The following is an 18,859-nucleotide window of genomic DNA, read 5'->3' as shown; positions in this document are numbered from 1 at the left end:
ATATGATCTATTAACCAATGTCATTCTGATAAATTCAATAAAATTAAAAAAAAAAACAGTTCTCTTTTACAGGTAGAAGGAAACAGACAACAATATCGTCCTGTAGACATGACTACAATGTTCTCTATCAAAATCTGTAAAAAATATTGTAACAATATAATCAATAAAGAAAAGCTGGGAAGAAAAAAAAATCTGTAAAAAACGACTACTAAATTCTGATGAACTATTTGCAGGGAGTCACCTGGACTGGGCTAAAGTGGCCAGATCCAAAGCCTTACAACTCCACGGGATGACATCTGTTATTTTTTTTTAAAAGATTTCATTTATTTATTTTTAGAGAGGGATGGGAGGGAAAAAGAGAGGGGGAGAAATATTGATAGGATGCTTCTCGCACAAACCCTGAGCCACACCGGTCAGGGCTGTGTTGACAAACTTTTTAACAGTGTTTCAAAAACAGTCACCAGTAGTTTTTTCATTTAGGCCCAAAATATGCATGATGTTTTTTTCTTCCCACTTCCCACCTGCCAACCAAAATCACTTCTTTCCCTTATTCAAAGCTATATCAAATACATCTCCGAAAAAAAAAGAGGAGAGAAAGCTGCTAAACCATTACTTCTACATAATCTCACACTTTTTTCTCCATAGTCACTGACACATCCTTTAGATTAAGTTTATATATTGTCATAAAAAGCTATAAACTGTTTTTTGTAGCATCTTTCTTGTTCTTCTTCCTTTTTTTTTGGCAGGCGTATGTGTTTGTGTTGGTGGTTGGAGTAGAATTCATCCTTTCTTTACTCTTAACAACCATCGTTTCCTACTTCACACTTTCTCTGTGATCTCCTATATTGGGAAAAAAGAGTATATAGTTATGCACAGATATATACATATATATACCCATTCACTCATTCAACAATTGTGTGTTGTGAATTGTGTATTGGCACTGTTTTAGATGTGTGATATATAGCAACAAAGAAAACAAGTAAAGCTTGCCCTCCAAAATCTTACAGCCCAGTAAGAATAATAGGCAAAAATAAAATACTGTAAAATAAGTAGATACAAAGTATAATATCTGATATAAGTTAGTAAATATATAGTATAGTGATAAGTACTATATCAAAAATGAATTATAATTCATTTTTACAATACAGTATAATATTGTATTTAAAAATACCAGATGAGACATTATATAGAATATGGCTCTGCTATCAAACTGCCTGGGTTTTAATCCTGGCTCTGACACTTGATGAGCTCTGTGACCTTGGGGAAGTTGCTTAATGATTTTTTTGACACAATTTGTACATCTGTAAAGTGGGGATAATAATCACACCTACCTCAAAGAGCTGTTGGTAGGATTAAGTGATTTAAAATATGGAAAGCACTTAGTATAGTGCCTGGTGTACAGTAAATTCAGTAAGTATAAGCTGTGAATGTTATTTAGAGAAACAGGGAGTGACAGGTTGTTGAGAGATTATTGTAGAGAGAATGTTCAAAGATGACCTATCTGAGGTGAATGAAGTGAAGGAGAAAATCATGTGATGTCTGGAGGAAGAACTGCTAGGCAGCAATGGAGCTGGCATGGCTTGAGTAGAACAAATGGGTAAGACTTGTAGGAAGTAAGCTAAAAGTCAGAGGCCAGATCAGCCACCATCTTCTAGGCCACAGCGTGTTAAGGGGCCGTCAGAGGGTTCCCTGCAGAGGGGTGTCATAGCCTAAATATATCGAAGGACCATCCTAGCTCTATGTGGAAAATCACTTACAGAGGGGGAAGGAAGCTGGTTGTTAAACATTTACCAGCACACACTGCACAGTATTCCAAATATTTTAATAAGCAGCAAAAAGCAAGGTGTAGAACAAAATGAATGGGATATTTCCATATGCATAAAAAAGAAAACTGTATGTGTGTGTGATTGTACACAAACATATATATATACACAAACATTTTACATATATACAGAAACATTGTTTTAATAAAATTGCTATTTATTACATGTACTTAAAAGAAATATTGGTTCAATCTGATTTGACATTTTACAGAAACATTTTATACATATATATATAATCTACATATATTATATGTGTGCATATGCTATCTTAGGAAAGATATATCGGAAACTTGTAACAGATTGCCTTTCCACTTGATTTTAGTCAAAAGGTTGAGAAGCGAGTGTGATTGTTTTTGAAGGGAGGAACTAGATAACAAGAGTAAAAAGGAGACTAGCTTTATCACCTTTTGATTTCATTGCATGTGAATGTACTACCTATTTAAAATAGGATAAGTAAACTTAAAGTTAAAAGAAATGAATCAGAATTTTACTCAGACATTAAAAAGTAGTGGTGGGATTGTGTTTGGGAGATAAGGCAGCAACCAAAGACACAGAAATGAATTGAATATTTGGTAGGGAAAGAACACAAATGTCACCACCAAAGATACTGGAGGATGTGTATATTCAAAACAAAATAAAAATACAATGGTTTTCTATTGTCTTTTGTTTACTTTAATGACTATTTGACTAGTATCAGTTCTGTGTACCTATTGTCATACTTTATTTCCTTGATTTCACAGGATTGTTCTACTGTCTCCTAGCAGCAAATAATCTGTGGGGAAGTCTTAAGCTAGCCTGAATTGGTCCTTCTTTTTAGATATTTTTTTTTTCAACCTGTGTCTCCAAATAGTTACTTATTTTTCTTTGAAATCAAATAAATTTATGACAATATATTTTGTTATAAGTGTTTCACATCCATTTTTTTCAGTGACCCTGTTAGGATAGGCTCAACTATTATGATAGATCCCAAAATGAAATGGTCTTAACAAAATAGGAGGGTATTTCTCTTTAGGGCAACAATCATAGGACAACACTCCTCCACACAGTGATTTAGGGACTCCAGCCTTATTCTCAAACAGTTTTTGGTATGGGACAACTGATTTTGCCAATGATATGTTCTGTCTCTAATCAGTTGTTCTAAGTCTTTTATTTCTGGAATATTTTAATTATACTTTAAATATTTCTTATATATTCACTGGAATAGCTTATATCTTATTCCAGGGTTTAGAATGAAAGATGCCAATCATGCAGAAACAGAGTTTTCATTTTTTCTCCCCAAATCATAATTTTCTTCCATATCTTTTTAACTTTACATTTTTTAAAAAATTTCCTCCTGTTTTTTTCCTTTCCATTCCCTGCCCTCTGTGTTCCTACCTCACAGTGTTTTCAGCAATGCCTGTGTTTCTTTGTGCTGCCAGTGATATCTGCAATTTTTATTGTCTTTTCACCTTCTCAGGGGCCCTGCTGTCTCAGGTTTCACCAACATAAAGAAAAACATATATTCATGTTTTTCTTATCAGCCCTGAACATTTATATTTCTGTTTTTTGTTTTTTTTTAAACTGATGAATTTTACAGAGATAAATTTTTAGAACTTAATTAATGGCAGTTTGTTTGGTCTCAATTGTTATCTGCTCCACGGTGATAATTCTTCATTCTTCATCTGCCATTTGTTTTGCCTGTTTCTTTTTCCTTCCATTCTTTCTTGTTTCTTTCTATAGTTATTATACTAACACTTTTTTTTAAAGTTTATTTTACCAACTTGAAATAAGGTGAGTTCCTCCCAGGCCAGTTATCTCCTGGAGTTTTGTATGAGAGAGGCCAGGACCATAATCGTGGTCAGCAGAAACTGTCCTCATAACACAGGCTTTTGTGTGTGAGTCAGTTCCTCTACGTTTTGCTCCCTGCAGCATGCTTGAGGACAGCGCCAAAGGGATGTCACAATGCAGCCTTTTCCCTCTCCTTCCTCCCTCAACAACAGACTGCTTCCTGAAAAATATGATTAGTCTATGATATTTCTTGCTAAAATCTACTTCCTCAGCTTTTTCTCAGTTTCAAACTAAGTTCAGAGAAGTTCCACGACCAGAACGTCATTCCATTGTTGCAAAAGAGAGATTATTGATTTTCATCTTAAACTATGAGCTTTGAAGCCCTGCGCTCTGCGGGCTTTTCCTTAGAGCTGGAGCTCTGGGCCCTGGGCTTCTGTGTGTCTGATGTTCACTGCTTTGTCAGTCCTGGAGTTGGCATCACTGTTTCTCAGCTTCGTTATTTATGGGTGCTTTCTAAAAGAAGAACCAGGAAAGACCTAACTTTCTTTGTCATGTTAATACCTATATATCTTCAGAAGAAAATTTTGCACTAATTCAGTCTGGCTGGTACGACTCAGTGGATTGAGCGCCAACCTGCGGACCGAAAGGTTGCCAGTTCAATTCCCAGTTAAGGCACAGGCCTGGGTTGTGGCCCAGGTACCCTGTTAGGGGCCTCTGAGAGGAAACAGATCGATGTTTCTCTTGCACATTGATATTTCTCTCCCTCTCTTTCTCCCTCCTTTCCATTCTCTCTAAGAATAAATAAATAACATCTTTTAAAAAAATGGACCCTTTCAGTCCAAGCCTCTCTAGTGCTGGGAAATGTTCTTTTAAAATTTCTTTGATAATTTTATTCCTTTTATTCTCACAGTTCTGTATTTACAATTTAGTTATATCTATCCTCCAGGTCTCTTAACATTACTTTTCTTCTTCTTCTTCTGTCTCTCTCTCCCCCGCACCTCTCCTTTTTTTGGAATGCCAATTCAGAAGAATCTTTCAACTCAGTTTTCCAACTCAATAATTGCATATTTAGCCCAACTATTCAGTTTAGCAACCACATTTTTTAAGTTCCATCAATTCTGGTTGTGTTTCATAGCAGCTATCTCTTTTTTTGGTTGTGATATGCTTTTAAGTAACTGCAATATATTAAATAATATAAAGATATTAGCTGTGTATAATCTGTTTATCTCGATATATATATTTTTAGTGTGAACTATTTTAGTTTGTTGGATTTGGTGCTTCCTTTTATGTTTATGGTTTCCCCAAAATGTTTGTTGATTCTTAGTTTTCTGTTTCTGTTTGTAGGTACAAGTCTGGACTGAACTTTATTCATAGTTGGAATGCATTTCCTCACTTCAGATGAGAACTCCTGTTTACCTGGCAGTGAATACATGTTTTGATTACAGGAATCTGCCTCATGAAAGGGTAGGCAGACTATGTAGGTAACTTCTCTTCTGAACATGGTTTCCCTGACCCTCCGGGCATTGTCCTTTTTCTCTACTCTTAGCTAAGGCTGGAGAAGTGATATGCCGGTACGTAAATGTTTAACAGCTGGCTCTGCAGTGGAGGAAGGCAGCCTAGATTTTGCAGCATTTGCTGACTTCCATAGTATAAATTGGCCTAACTTGGCCAGTTTCAAGCTAGCAATGTAACAAATCTGACAGATGAAGAGAGTTGTGCACATATACTCCCAAGTCCCTGGTTTTAGCATACCACTGCTCTGAGGCTACTAAGATAAATAATTACTTCAAAAACTATACCTGTGGCTCTCATCTGAGCCCATTCACTGGAGATGGCTGCTGCAGCAGCAACTCCAGGGTTTGGCAGTTGGTACGGTTTTATGGGTGTGGCTCAATTGTTTCTCTGTTTTGTTAACTGCTGAAGTGCCCTGTTCCCTATAAGGGTTTTAAGTTTTTCTGCTCTGCTAGATTTTTCTGTCAATTCATTTCTTTTATCTTTTTGAAAACTTCTTACTATATTGGTCTACTAGAAGCACCCTTTCTGGTTTTCCTCTCCTGCTTTGAATTTAAATTTCTAGTTTTTGTTATATTGAAACTGGAATGGTAGGTGTCTGTGCTGCCTGTCTCTACCAGACCAATAAGTAGAGACCAGGATTGAATCTTTATGGGCACTTTAGTCAGATGCTGGTGATGTGAGAAGACGGTGGGTTATGTGCCCTCAAAAACCACTTTAACATCTCATTTCAAGCCAGCTTCTTTATAAGAAGAAGAAAGGGTAGTAAGAAGTTTGGAAAAAAGGTTAATTGGATAAGAGTTGCAGTCCTGTGGCCATTTTCCTAGTATTTCTTTATCTGTTGATCAACAGTTCTTTCTGTATATCATGGGTGTTTCCTCCTGGAACACAATGGCTCAGATACCATCTCCATCACTTGCACAAAGGTTGAATTGCTTGTTGACCTCCTGGAGTCACATGGTCATGAAGTCCAGTTCCTGAAATAATAGCTTTCCACATGCATCAATCACTTAAGCCTACCAACTATGACTGAAGTTAAAATCTTTAATTCTTGGGGCATTTGGAGAAGAGGCATACTTCTCCTATTTCGTGCTTTGTTTTCATTAGAACTTACTTCCTCTTATATCTCTTCTGGCCAGTGGTTTTCCTGTATGCTCACTGCACTGAATGATGACTTGATTAACCGGGGTCACTGGCTGCTGAGAAGTTTCTGAAGGTAATGGATTGAGGCTGTCTGCCTCCCTACTCAGGCGTCATCTGGGGGGAGCACACTGTTCATGGAGGCCCTTCACACTGGCCAGAGAGGAGCAGCCCAGCATGTACCCTGCCTCCAGGATGGGGAACAGTTAGCGGCACAGGGTAGCATGTGTCTTCCTCAAGTAGCCAGAAGCATTTTCTACTCTCACAGGTCAAATAACAGGGCTGCCTAAATTTATTCATTGGATAGTTGAAGGTGGTCGGCCCCAGATCTCCTCCCTGTGACTCTTCGGTTGATGCTGCCTGGCCCCTAACACGTGGAAGGCCCTTTCTGGCCAGGAGCAATTGTACTTCATCCTGAAAACATGGGCAGGTGGGCACAGAATAAACTAGTCTGTCCCTGGGGTAGAGTCCTGTTTAGCTTAATTATGTGGCAGGCACTGTTCTAAGTCTTTACATGAATTCATCCATTTAATCATCATAACAATCTTCTAAAGTAGGTTTTATTATCCTCAGTTTACAGATGAAGAAACTGAGACACAAAAAGTTCACATAGTCGATCAGTTCTTGAGGTAGCATTTAAACACGAAAACTCTGTGATATTTGTGATGAGTCAGTAGTGGGGGTGGCTTCCAGGAAACTGTGTGGGTAGGTCTGCAATGGCTTCTCCTCTGATGAAACTTCTAAAGCACTGTGAAACAACCAGGTGGCAGTAGTCCCCAGGTCCTTCCCAGGTGTTCAGGGCCATCTGTAAACTCAGCTGACTATGTCCCAGGTCATATTAAAGAGGCAGGTTTACAGCAAGTCTGTATCCTTGTGAAAGATGTATTTTACTTCCCAGTGAAAGATATGAGGTCTGTGCTTCCTTCCCTCTGAATTTGGGCAGGGTTTTGATTAGAGTGAAAATGTTATGTGACTTTTGAGGCTAGCTCATAAAAAGCAGTACAACAGCCATCTGGTTCTCATGGGACACTTGATCTTGGAACCCAGCCCTCATGCTATGAAAACTCCCATAGCCCATGGAGAGGTTCATATAGCCAAGAACTGAGACCCCAGGAACACATTCTTAGCTGAGCTCCCAGCCTACAGCCAGAACCAATTTGCCAGTCCAATAAATGATACTTCTTGAAAGTGGATTTTCCAGTCCATAGGCAAGCCATCCCAGCCAATAAAATGTGAAACAGAGATGTTTCCTTCTGAGTTCTGTCTAAATTGAAAATTCATTAGTAAAATGAAGGATTATTTTTTTAAAGCCACCAGGTTTTTGAATGGCTTGTTATGAAGCAATAAATACATTCTTGGATATTACCTGCTTGCCTTGTAAAATCCAAAGCTTCAGTCTCATAGGTGGGGCTTACCCTGAGGGCTCTGGTAGTGATAGAATTTCCCCCCAAACTTCTGCCAAGCTGTTGAGTTGCTTCAGGAGAGGAAGAATATAAAGAGTATATTTATAATCTTCCCCTGATTTCATTTTTTACTTTAAAATCTTTAATCTCCATAGAATATATTTTAGTTTAAGGATAATATAGAGATCTAACTTAATTTCCTTAAAGTTATCACACAACTGTCTATTGAACTTTCCATCATTTTGTTATTGATTTAAAACATCACCTTTTTCATAATTTGGGACCCCAAAGGCAATATTATCATGGTAAAGATTAAGCTGAGCAAGAAATAAACCTGCTATAAAGATGATAGCAAAGAAACTTGCTAATCTTCACGTTCATATTGATGGAGACGGCAAATCTTTCACAGAAATAGAATAAACAATCCTAAAATTTGTATGACTCATTAAACACCCTAAATAGCCAAAGTAATCTTGAGAAAGAAGAACAAAGCTGGAGACATCACACACACTGGGTTCAAACTCTATTACAAAGCTATTGTAATTAAAACAAAGTGGTATTGGCATAAAAACAGACACATCAAACAGTGAAACAGAATAGAGAGTCCAGAAATAAACCTATGACTATATGGTCAATTACTGACAAAAGAGCCAAGAATGAGGAAAGGACAGTCTCTTCCATAAAATGGTGTCAGGAAAACAGGACAGTCACATGTAAAGGAATGAAACTGGACCACTGGCTTACATCATTCACAAAAAATAAGTCAAAAAGCCTTAAAGAATTGAACATAGACCTGAAACCATAAAACTCCTAGAAGAAAAAACATAGTTGGTAAGATCCTTGACATAGATTTTGGAGATTTTTTAAAAAATCTGACACCAAAATTAAAAGCAACAAAAGTAAAAGTAAACGTGTGGGACAACATCAAACTCAAAAGCTTATGCACAGCAAAGAAAACCAAAAATAAAGTGAAAAGGCAACCTACTCAATAGGGATAAAATACTTGCAAATCATGTATCTGATAGGCAACTAATATCCAAAATAGATAAAGTATTCAAACAACTCAAGTACATAAAAAGGTGCTTTACATCATTAATCATCAGGGAAATGAAAATCAAAACCACAATGAGGTATCACCTCACACTTGTTAGAATGACAATTATCAAAGAGACAAGAAATAAGTGTTGGCAAGTATGTAGAAAAAAAGGGACTCCTTGAGCATTGTTGGTGGGAATGTAAATTGGTGCAGCCACTATGAAAAACAGTATGGAGGTTCTTTAAAGAATTAAAAATACAACTACTATATGATGCAGAAATTCTACTTCTGGGTATTCTGAAGAAAAAAAAACTACTAATTCAAAAATATATATACATCTCATGTTCATTGCAGCATTATTTACAATAGCAAAGGTATGGAAACAGCCGAAGGGTTCACTGATAGATAAATGAATAAAAAAAAAGAAAATGTTATTTATCTATAATGGAATATTATTCAGCCATAAAAAGAATGAAATCTTGCCACTTGCAACAATATGGATAGACCTCGAGGGCATTACACTAAGTTAAATAAGCTAAACCAAAAAAGGCAAATATTGTATGATGTCTCTTATATGTGGAATCTAAAAATATATCTTATGAAAAAACAATAAGCTCATACATACAAAGAACAGATTGGTGGTTGCCAGAGTTAGGGGGTGGGTGGATGAGAAGAACGGGTGAGTTTTTCTTTTAGTTTAAATAAGTTGAAAATAATTTTTTTAATGCCAAAAAAGTTTCATAGAATACACATTTTAAATAACTAATAAATGTTAATATTTTGGCATGAAAAAAACTATAAATTGTATTGAGAAAATAGGCGATCATGAGGGAGTCTCTTATACTGTACTTACTTTTCCTAATATATTCTTAAGTATCATGTTAATTCAAAAAATATAAAAAATTAGCGGAAAATAAAGTCTCCTTTCTGTTTCTTATTTTTAACAAAGAAAAGAAAAAAACAACAACTTAAAACTCAATGGAAGGACTAAATGGGAAATTAGTCAGAACTAAAGACAGTATTAGTGAATTAGAAGACAGCAAGAGTACTGCCTGTTGTGGCTCAGTTGGTTGGGCATCACTACCATAAAGCAAAAGGTTGCCGGTACAATTATGGTCAGGGCATATGCCTGGGTTGCAGGTTTGATCCCTGATTGGGGCATGTGTGCAACTGATCAATGTTTCTCTCCTTCTCTTTCTGCCTCCCTTTCCATGTCTCTAAAATAAATTTAAAAATTAATGATTGTAGGGAACTGCTCCTCATGGTTTAGGGAATTGTAGCCCCGACCTGAGCATGACTGCTGCCAGCATTCTGGCCGTGCCTGTCTTTAAGTCTCAACATAAGGCTGTGTGTGAGACATACTCAAAAGCCACTCAGAGGGTTTCTGTGGGAATTAGATTTGAAAAATATTTATTATGCTTTTCTGCTTTAGAACTTGCTCTGCTTTCTTTATCTGTAGTATAACATAAACAGTCTCTAGATAGGAATGTATGAAACCTTGCACCTAATGCCAGTGTAGCATCAAGATGTTTGATAGACCATGACACAGACTGGTCACTGTGCCCCCTGCACTCGTACATGTAATCTGTTATTGTTAGCTGTAACCCTAATGCCTCCAAACTATTGATGATTCATGAATCTTGACCTTGTATCTCTCATGTGTATCCTCCTCAATAAAATGCATAAGGGAAGAAGGTCTAATCGCTGTTCTCCACTAGAAAGGCAGCCACCTTCCTTCCCCCAGACATAATAAAATGTCCTGGGTAAAAGTTTGTTTCGCTTTGGTCACGAAACCTCTGCTGGACAGAGCAACTTCCAACCAAGCCTAGGGTGTGTGAGGCACCTCTGCCATAAATGATACACTGGAAAGAATAAGCAGTAGGTTAGATGAATCAGGGATTTGGAAGACAAGGTGGAAAGAAAACACCCAGGAACAGCAGCAAAAAGAAAAAAGAATTTATGAAAGTGAGGAAAGCTTAAGAAACATTTTGGAAAACATGAAGCATAACAACATCCACATCATGGGAATACTGGAAGGAGAAGAGAGTGAGCAATGGATCAAGAACCTATCTGAAGAAATAATGACTGAAAACTTCCCTAATCTGGTGAAGAAAAAAGATACACAAGTCCAGGAAGCTCAGAGTCCCAAACAAGCTGGACCTAAAGAGACCTACATCAAGACACATCACAATTAAAATGACAAGGCTTAAAAACAAGGAGAGAATCCTAAAAGCCGCAGAAGAAAAGCAGTCAGTTACCTATAAGGGAGCACCAATTAGACTGTCATCTGATTACTCATCAGAAACATTTCAGACCAGAAGGCAGTGGCGTGAAATATTCAAGGTGATGAAAAACAAGGACCTACAACTAAGGCTATATTACCCAGCAAGGCTATCATTTAAAACTGAAGGAGAAATAAGGAGCCTCCCAAACAAGGAAAAGCTATAGGAGTTTGTTAATATTAAACCGGTACTGCCACAAATGTTAAAGGGCTCACTTGAAGAAGAAGAAGAAAAAGAGAAAGCAAAAAAAAAAAAAAAGAGAAAAACAGTCTAACAATAAAATGGCATTACATACATTTCTATCAATAATCACCTTAAATGTAAATAGCTTAAATGCTCCAACAAAAAGACATATGGTATCTGAATGGTTAAGAAAATAAGACCCATGTATCTGCTGCCTCCGAGAGACCCATTTCAGATTGAAAGATACACACAGACTAAAAGTAAAGTGATGGAAAAAGATAGTTCATGCAAGTGGAAAAAAAAAAAAAGCTGGGGTAGCAGTACTTTATCTGACAAAATAGACTTTAACAACCAAGGCTATAGTAAGAGACAAAGAACACTACATAAAGATAAAGGGAACAATACAAGAGGATATAACCATAGTAAACATATATGCACCAAACATAGGTGCAACTAAATACATAACGCAAATCAAGATGGACATAAAAGGAGAGGTTGACAGAAATACAGTCATAGTCAGGGATTTTAACACCCACTGACTTCGAAGAATAGATCTACCAGGCAGAAAATCAACAAGGAGACACTGGCCTTAAATGACACAACAGATCAAATGAATTTAATTGATATCTTCAGAGCATTTCACCCCAAAGCAGCAGACTACACACACTTTTCAAGTGCACATGGAACATTGTCCAGAATAGACCACATGTTAGGATACAAAAATCTCAATACATTTAAGAAGATTGAAATCATATCAAGCAGCTTCTCTGACCACTATGCTATGAAACTAGAAATCAATCACAAGAAGAACACTGAAAAACACACAAAGACATGGAAGCTAAATAACATGCTGTTAAACAATGAATGGGGCAACAATGAGATCAAGGAAGAAATGAAAAGATACCTTGAAACAAATGAAAATGAAGACACAACAATCCAAAATCTGTGGGACACTGGGAAAGGAATCCTAAGAGGAAGATTCATAGCATTACAGGCCTATCTCAAAATACAAGAAAAATCTCAAATAAACAATCTAACTTTACATTTAAAGGAACTTGAAAAAGAACAACAAAGCCCAAAGTGAGAAGAAAGAAAGAAGTATAAATATCAGACTAGAAATAAATAAAATAGTCTAAAAAATGACACAAAAGATCAAGAAATCCAAGAGCTGGTTCTTTGAGAAGATAAACAAAGTTGACAAACCTTACACTAGACTCATAAAGGAAAAAAGAGAAAGGATCTAAATAAATAAAATCAGAAATGAAAGAGGAGACATAACAACTGACACCAAAGAAATATAAAGGATTATAAGAAAATACAGACCGAACAACCTAGATGAAATGGATAAATTCCTAGAAACATACAATCTTCCAAAAAATAAATCAGAAAGAATTAGAGACTCTGCATAGACAGATTACAACTAGTGAAACTGAAGCAGTAATCAAAAAATTCCCAATAAACAAAAGCTCTGGACCAGATGGCTTCACAGGTGAATTTTATCAGACTTTCTGAGAAGAACTAATGCCTTTCCTTCTCAGCCTATTTCATAAAATTCAAGAGGAGGGAAGGCTTCCAAATTCATTTTATGAGGCCAGCATTATCCTAATCCAAAACCAGATAAGGAGACTACAAAGAAAGAAAATTATAGGCCAGTATCTCTGATGTATACAGATGCTAAAATCCTCAACAAAATTTAGCAAACCAAATACAGAGCAATGCATCAAAAAGACCATACACAATGATCAAGTGGAATTTATTCTGGGAATACAAGGATGGTACAACATTTACAAATTAATAAATGCGATTCATCACATAAACAAAGGATAAAAACCACATGATCAAATAAAAAGATGCAGAAAAAGCATTTAATAAAATCCAGCACACATTTATGATAAAAACTCTCAGCAAATAGGGATTAGAGGGAAAATACCTAAATACAATAAAGGCCATATATGAAACCCACTGCCAGCATCATACTCAATGGACAAAAACTACAAGTGTTCCTCTTAAGATGAGGAAAAAGACAGGGATGTCCACTTTCACATCTCTTATTCAACATAGTACTGAAAGTCCTAGCCTCAGCAATCAGACAAGAAGAATAAATAAATGGCATCCAAATTAGAAAGGAAGTAGTAAAACTGTCTTATTTGCAGATGACATGATTCTGTACATAGAGAATCCCAAAGATTCCACCAAGAAATGACCGGAACTGATAAACAAATTCAACAAAGTAGCACAATACAAAATTAATATCCAGAAATCAGTTGCATTTTTATACGCCAATAGTGAATTAATAGGAAGGGAAATAAAGAAAACAATCCCATTCACAGTTCTTAAAAAAAAAAAAAAAAAGCAAAACCTAGGAATAAACCTAAACAAAGACCTGTATTCAGAAAATTATAAGACACCGAAGAAAGAAACTGAAGAAGACACAAATAAGTGGAAGCACATGTGTTCATGGGTAGAAAGAATTAACATAATTAAAATGTCCATACTATCCAAAGCAATTCATATATTCTACACAATTCCTATTAAGATTCCAATGACATATTTCAGAAAACTATAAAAAATATTTCAAAAATGTATATGGAACCACAAAAGGCCCTACAGAGCAATAGTGATCTTGAGAAAGAAGAACAAAGTTGGAGTAATCATACTACCTAATATCAAACTATACTATAAGGCCATAGTAATCAAAACAGCATGGTCGTCGGCAGCCGTCCGTCTCGAGAGACGATGGTGTAGCTTCTTAAGAGTCTATCTGCACCGCCGAGAATGGTTGTGCAGTCCGACTCGGGAGTGACACGGTATCTGTCTCCTCCCATGTTGAATCGACATCTTGCGATGACGCTGGAGTGTCCTCTCCAGTGAAGCTGAAGCTACAGAGCCTGGGCAGGGTGATATGGAGGGTCTGCTGTTGCCCATGCAGCAGACCCCCCCTCTCTTCGCAGCTGAAGGGTCCAAGGGAAAGACGGAGTCAATACAGCTTGGCTTCAGGTGCGCCGCAGGAGTTGCCGGTGTTGACTACAACGTCGAACCACCTTAGGGACTCCGGCTCCGGATTTTCTGTCGGGGTTTACTCCCTTAGCCTTTCCCCTGAAGAGGTATGCCGCAAGGCAGCGGAGGTTTTTTGGAGTCAGAGTTTTCCTTCTCTGATGTGCCCTGACTGGAAGATCGAACCAGCGACACTTAGCTCGCAGGCCGACGCTCAATCCACTGAGCCAAACCAGCCAGGGGGAAAACAGCATGGTACTGGCATAAAAACAGACACATAGATCAATGGAACAGAATACAGAGCCTCAAAATAAACCCACACCTTTATAGTCAACTAATATTCAACAGAGGAAGTAAGCACATCCAATGGGCTAAAGATAATTTATTCAATAAATGGTGTTGGGAAAATTGGACAGCTACATGCAGAAAAATTAAACTAAACTACCTTCTTACACCAGACAGAAAAATTAATTCAAAGTGGATCAAAGACTTACATGTTAGACCTGAAACCATAAAAATCCTAGAAGAAAATATAGGCAGCGAAATCTCAGACATTGTCCATAGCAATTTTTTATCAGATATGTTCCCCCAGGCAAGGGAAACAAAAGAAAAAATAACAAATGGGACTACATTAAACTAAAAAGTTTTTGCACAGAAAAGGAAGTCATCAACAAAATAAAAAGACAGCATGCAGAATGGGAGAATATATTCACCAATACATCTGATAAGAGCTTACTACCCAAAATTTATAAAATATTTACAAAACTCAACAACAAAAAAACCAAACAACCCAATTAAAAATGGGCAAAACACCTGAATAGACACTTCTCCAAAGAGGACATACAGATGGCCAATAGACATATGAAAAGATGCTCAATGTTGCTAATCATCAGAGAAATGCAAAATAGAACCACAATGAGATACCATCTCACACCTAGCAGAATGGCTATCAACAATAAATCAACAAACAACAAGTGCTGACGAGGATGTGGAGAAAGGGGAACCCTTTTGCACTGTTGGTGGGAATACAGATTGGTGCAGCTACTGTGGAAATCAGTATGGAGATACCTTAAAACAGATCTGCCTTTTGACCCAGTGATCCCACTTCTGAGAATATATCCAAAGGAACCCAAAACACTAATTTGAAAGAACATAAGCACCCTTACGTTCATTACAGCATTATTTACAATCACCAAGATACAGAAGCAGCCCAAGTGTCCATCAGTAGATGAGAGGATAAAACAACTATGGGACATTTACACAATGGAATACTACTCAGCTGTAAAAAGGAAAAAAATTTTCCCTTTGTGACAATATGGATGGACCTGGAGAAATTATGCTAAGTGAAATAAGGCAGTCAGAGAAAGATAAATACCATATGATTTCACTCACATGTGGAATCTGATGAACAAACTGAACTGACAAGGAAAATGGATACAGACTCATAGATGGAGAACAGATGACAGCTGTGGGGTGAGGGGTTAGGGGTGGAGGGATTAAGCAAAAAGGACAAAGGACTCATGGACATGGACAACAATGTGGTGATTGCTGAGGGGTGAGGGGTAAAGGGGACTAAATGGTAATGAAAAAACTACAATAAGGAGATATATATATATCGTCGTCGGCAGCCGTCCGTCTCGAGAGACGATGGTGTAGCTTCTTAAGAGTCTATCTGCACCGCCGAGAATGGCTGTGCAGTCCGACTTGGGAGTGACATGGTAGTATCTGTCTCCTCCCGTGTTGAATCGACGTCTTGCGATGACGCTGAAGCTACAGAGCCTGGGCAGGGTAATATGGAGGGTCTGCTGTTGCCCATGCAGCAGACCCCCCCTCTCTTCGCAGCTGAAGGATCCAAGGGAAAGACGGAGTCAATACAGCTTGGGTTCAGGTGCGCCGCAGGAGTTGCCGGTGTTGACTACAACGTCAAACCGCCTTAGGGACTCCGGCTCCGGATTTTCTGTCGGGGTTTACTCCCTTAGCCTTTCCCCTGAAGAGGTATGCCGCAAGGCAGCGGAGGTTTTTTGGAGTCAGAGTTTTCCTTCTCTGATGTACCCTGACTGGAAGATCGAACCAGCGACACTTAGCTCGCAGGCCGACGCTCAATCCACTGAGCTAAACCAGCCAGGGCAGATATATATATATATATACATATATATGTATATAGGAGAAATATATACATAGAACGCTCCATATGGTGTCAAACCATATGGGTTCAAAATTTGCCATTTAATAGCCATATTTAAACCAAATCCTTAAACTCTGTACTTTGACTACACCATTATTAATTTGAGGAAAAAATAACACCTGACTTAGCTATATTAAAGACTTGTTGGCTCTATGTAAACAATAAAGTGATTAATAAAATAAACTCTACAAAAAGATAGCAATAAAAATGTCTCTGACAACAGTGAGAAAGAGATAAAAAGCGAAAGGATATTAAAAGCATAGATAATAAAGATGATTTTAATAAACATTTAATGGTAGTTCCAAAAGTAGAGAAAAGATTTTAAAGAAATAAGATTCACTATTTTAAAAGAAAATGGATTAAAATTATTAATTGGCATTACTCTTCAGACCCAGCATGTCCAATGTATTCCAAGTAAGATAACTTTAACTATTTCCACACTCAGATTTATCATGGTGAAATATTCACCAAAGACCAAAAAAGATGTTAAAAGCAGAGAAAGGCAGATCACCCGCCATGGCCCCCACTCCGAAAGCAATTAGACTGAAGACTGACTTCTCAACAGCAACAGTGTAAGTCTCAAGAGTGAGAGAAAATAGATGTCAATTTAAAATTATCTACCTAGCCAATATATTTTTCAAGAAAGAAAGCAAAATTGTGAGATTTTTTTCCACATTAGCAAAAATAGAGTTTACTAAAAAACAGACCCTACTAAAGGAAATTTAGTATACTTCAGGCATATAAAAATGACGTTAGTCAGATGAGTCAAAATACAAGAAGAAATGATAGGAAGGACAATAGTAAATATATGGATAAATCTAAACAATTCAAATATATAAAATAAATATAATTTTCACCTTATAGAGTTAAAAAAAGAGAGAGAACTGAAATACTACTCAACAATGGCACATAAATTAGAGAGATTGGTAATCAGATTGAAAACATCCTAGGGTCTAAGGATTGTTCCAAAAAAGGAAAACATACTGATTAATCTTAGACATCACTGAGTGGCATTAGGTATATATCGTAAAATAGCTGAGGTCACCGTACAATAAATTCAAGGACATAACTTTCAAACTAATTTTATAAAAAAGATTAAAGAAAGATTTAAAAAATTTAAAAAGAAGTCAAAGAGAGTAAAGAAAAGAAGGACAGATGAAGGAATAGAGCTAATTCTAAACATAATAGTAATCATAATACATCTACGTGGATTAAACCCTTAAAAGACAAAAACTGTCAGACTAGATTTAAAAAGCAAATCCAGTTATGGTTCCTAATTGCTATTATAAGTGACACACATAAAGTTAGACAGAAAAAAGATGGAAAATATACATCAGGCAATACAGAAAATAAAAAAGAAAGCTAGTACAATTATTTTAACTTGCTTATTAATTTAAATGTATTAATTTATTATAATGATAAAAATTCAGTTTCCTGGAAAATGATTATGACTCATAATTTATATGCATTTAACAATCAATCTTTAAATTGTATAAAGCAAATATTGACAGAACTACAAAGAAAAACAGGAAAATCCACAATTATAGTATGATATTTCAATATACCTCTCTCAGTAATTGAGAGATAAAGGAGTAGGCCCATTGGATCCATGAACTCACCTGGAGCTATCTTCCAAGTTTCTGCATTTGAATAAATATACTTGAGAGTAACAGAAGAAGACCTGGTGGATTATTTGAATGCCAAAATTATTCCTTCCTGCTCCAACTACTTAGCAGCAATTCTACTTCCTGATTATCAGAGCCAATCACACTTACCAGTAAGATAAGCACCCCCCCCCTTTTTTTTTTGCTGGTCTACTGGCATGAAAAGCCTGAAGTGACCCAGTTGCTGTGTTAGTTTTTAAATTTAATGAAATTTCCTGTGGTCCTTGTGAAAGTATCTGGGGAAGTGAGACCTCTAAATCCACAGAGGCTAAAATTGGAAGAGGAAGCACACCTTCCCTAGGGTGGTTACTGGGAGTGATGGTGTGTGTGTCTGCTCCCCTGGATTCTGCTCTGTTGGGGCACGTGTCTTATCAGTTGTTGGGTGGGGCAGTGCCTATCAGCCAAGGGCAATGTAACTGTGGGCTGTTATCAGCCTACATTTCATCAGCCGAGGTATTCCTAACTGGTTGCAAAGAGGATCTGAATGGGCACCAATTTTATCTACTATACTGACCAACTACTGAGTATGGCTTTAGAGAAGAAGTTATGGTTAACCTTACCAGCTAAAGAACTCCAACATGCTACGGTACCAGCTGACACAGAACATAGATGAGTAGGGAAGGTAGGATGTCACACATATCAAATAGTGCTCTAATAGTGCTCTAATAGTGCAACTGCAAAGAAAGTATTGTAGGAACTACCCATGGTCTCTTCCTTGCCTTGTTATTAATTAATACATTGTATATAGTAACGATTTTCTTTTTCCTCTCTCCCTTTCTGTTGCTAATCAACACAAGATAGATCAGTGGTAGATACTTTTAAATTTTAGTCCTTAGGATATAAGATATCACGGCACAGTTGATACCAGAA

The 18,859-nt window shown here is 37.0% G+C and overlaps 1 long non-coding RNA gene across 1 annotated transcript; it reads right to left on the bottom strand.

The window, feature by feature from the left end:
- Positions 1-630: 630 nt before the first annotated feature.
- Positions 631-18,073, bottom strand: LOC150008506 (uncharacterized). The gene is made up of 3 exons (XR_016511317.1): positions 17,945-18,073; positions 7,609-7,716; positions 631-840 (listed from the first exon to the last, which is right to left on the bottom strand). It is a non-coding gene; the product is annotated as an uncharacterized LOC150008506 (long non-coding RNA).
- Between the last annotated feature and the right edge of the window lie 786 nt (positions 18,074-18,859).

This window comes from Furipterus horrens, unplaced genomic scaffold (genome assembly GCF_987537825.1).
Source record: "Furipterus horrens unplaced genomic scaffold, mFurHor1.1.pri manual_scaffold_5, whole genome shotgun sequence".
Lineage (NCBI taxonomy): Eukaryota > Metazoa > Chordata > Mammalia > Chiroptera > Furipteridae > Furipterus > Furipterus horrens.
The sequence above is the reverse complement of the archived record's forward strand: the minus strand, read 5'-3'. Positions and strand labels throughout refer to the sequence as shown.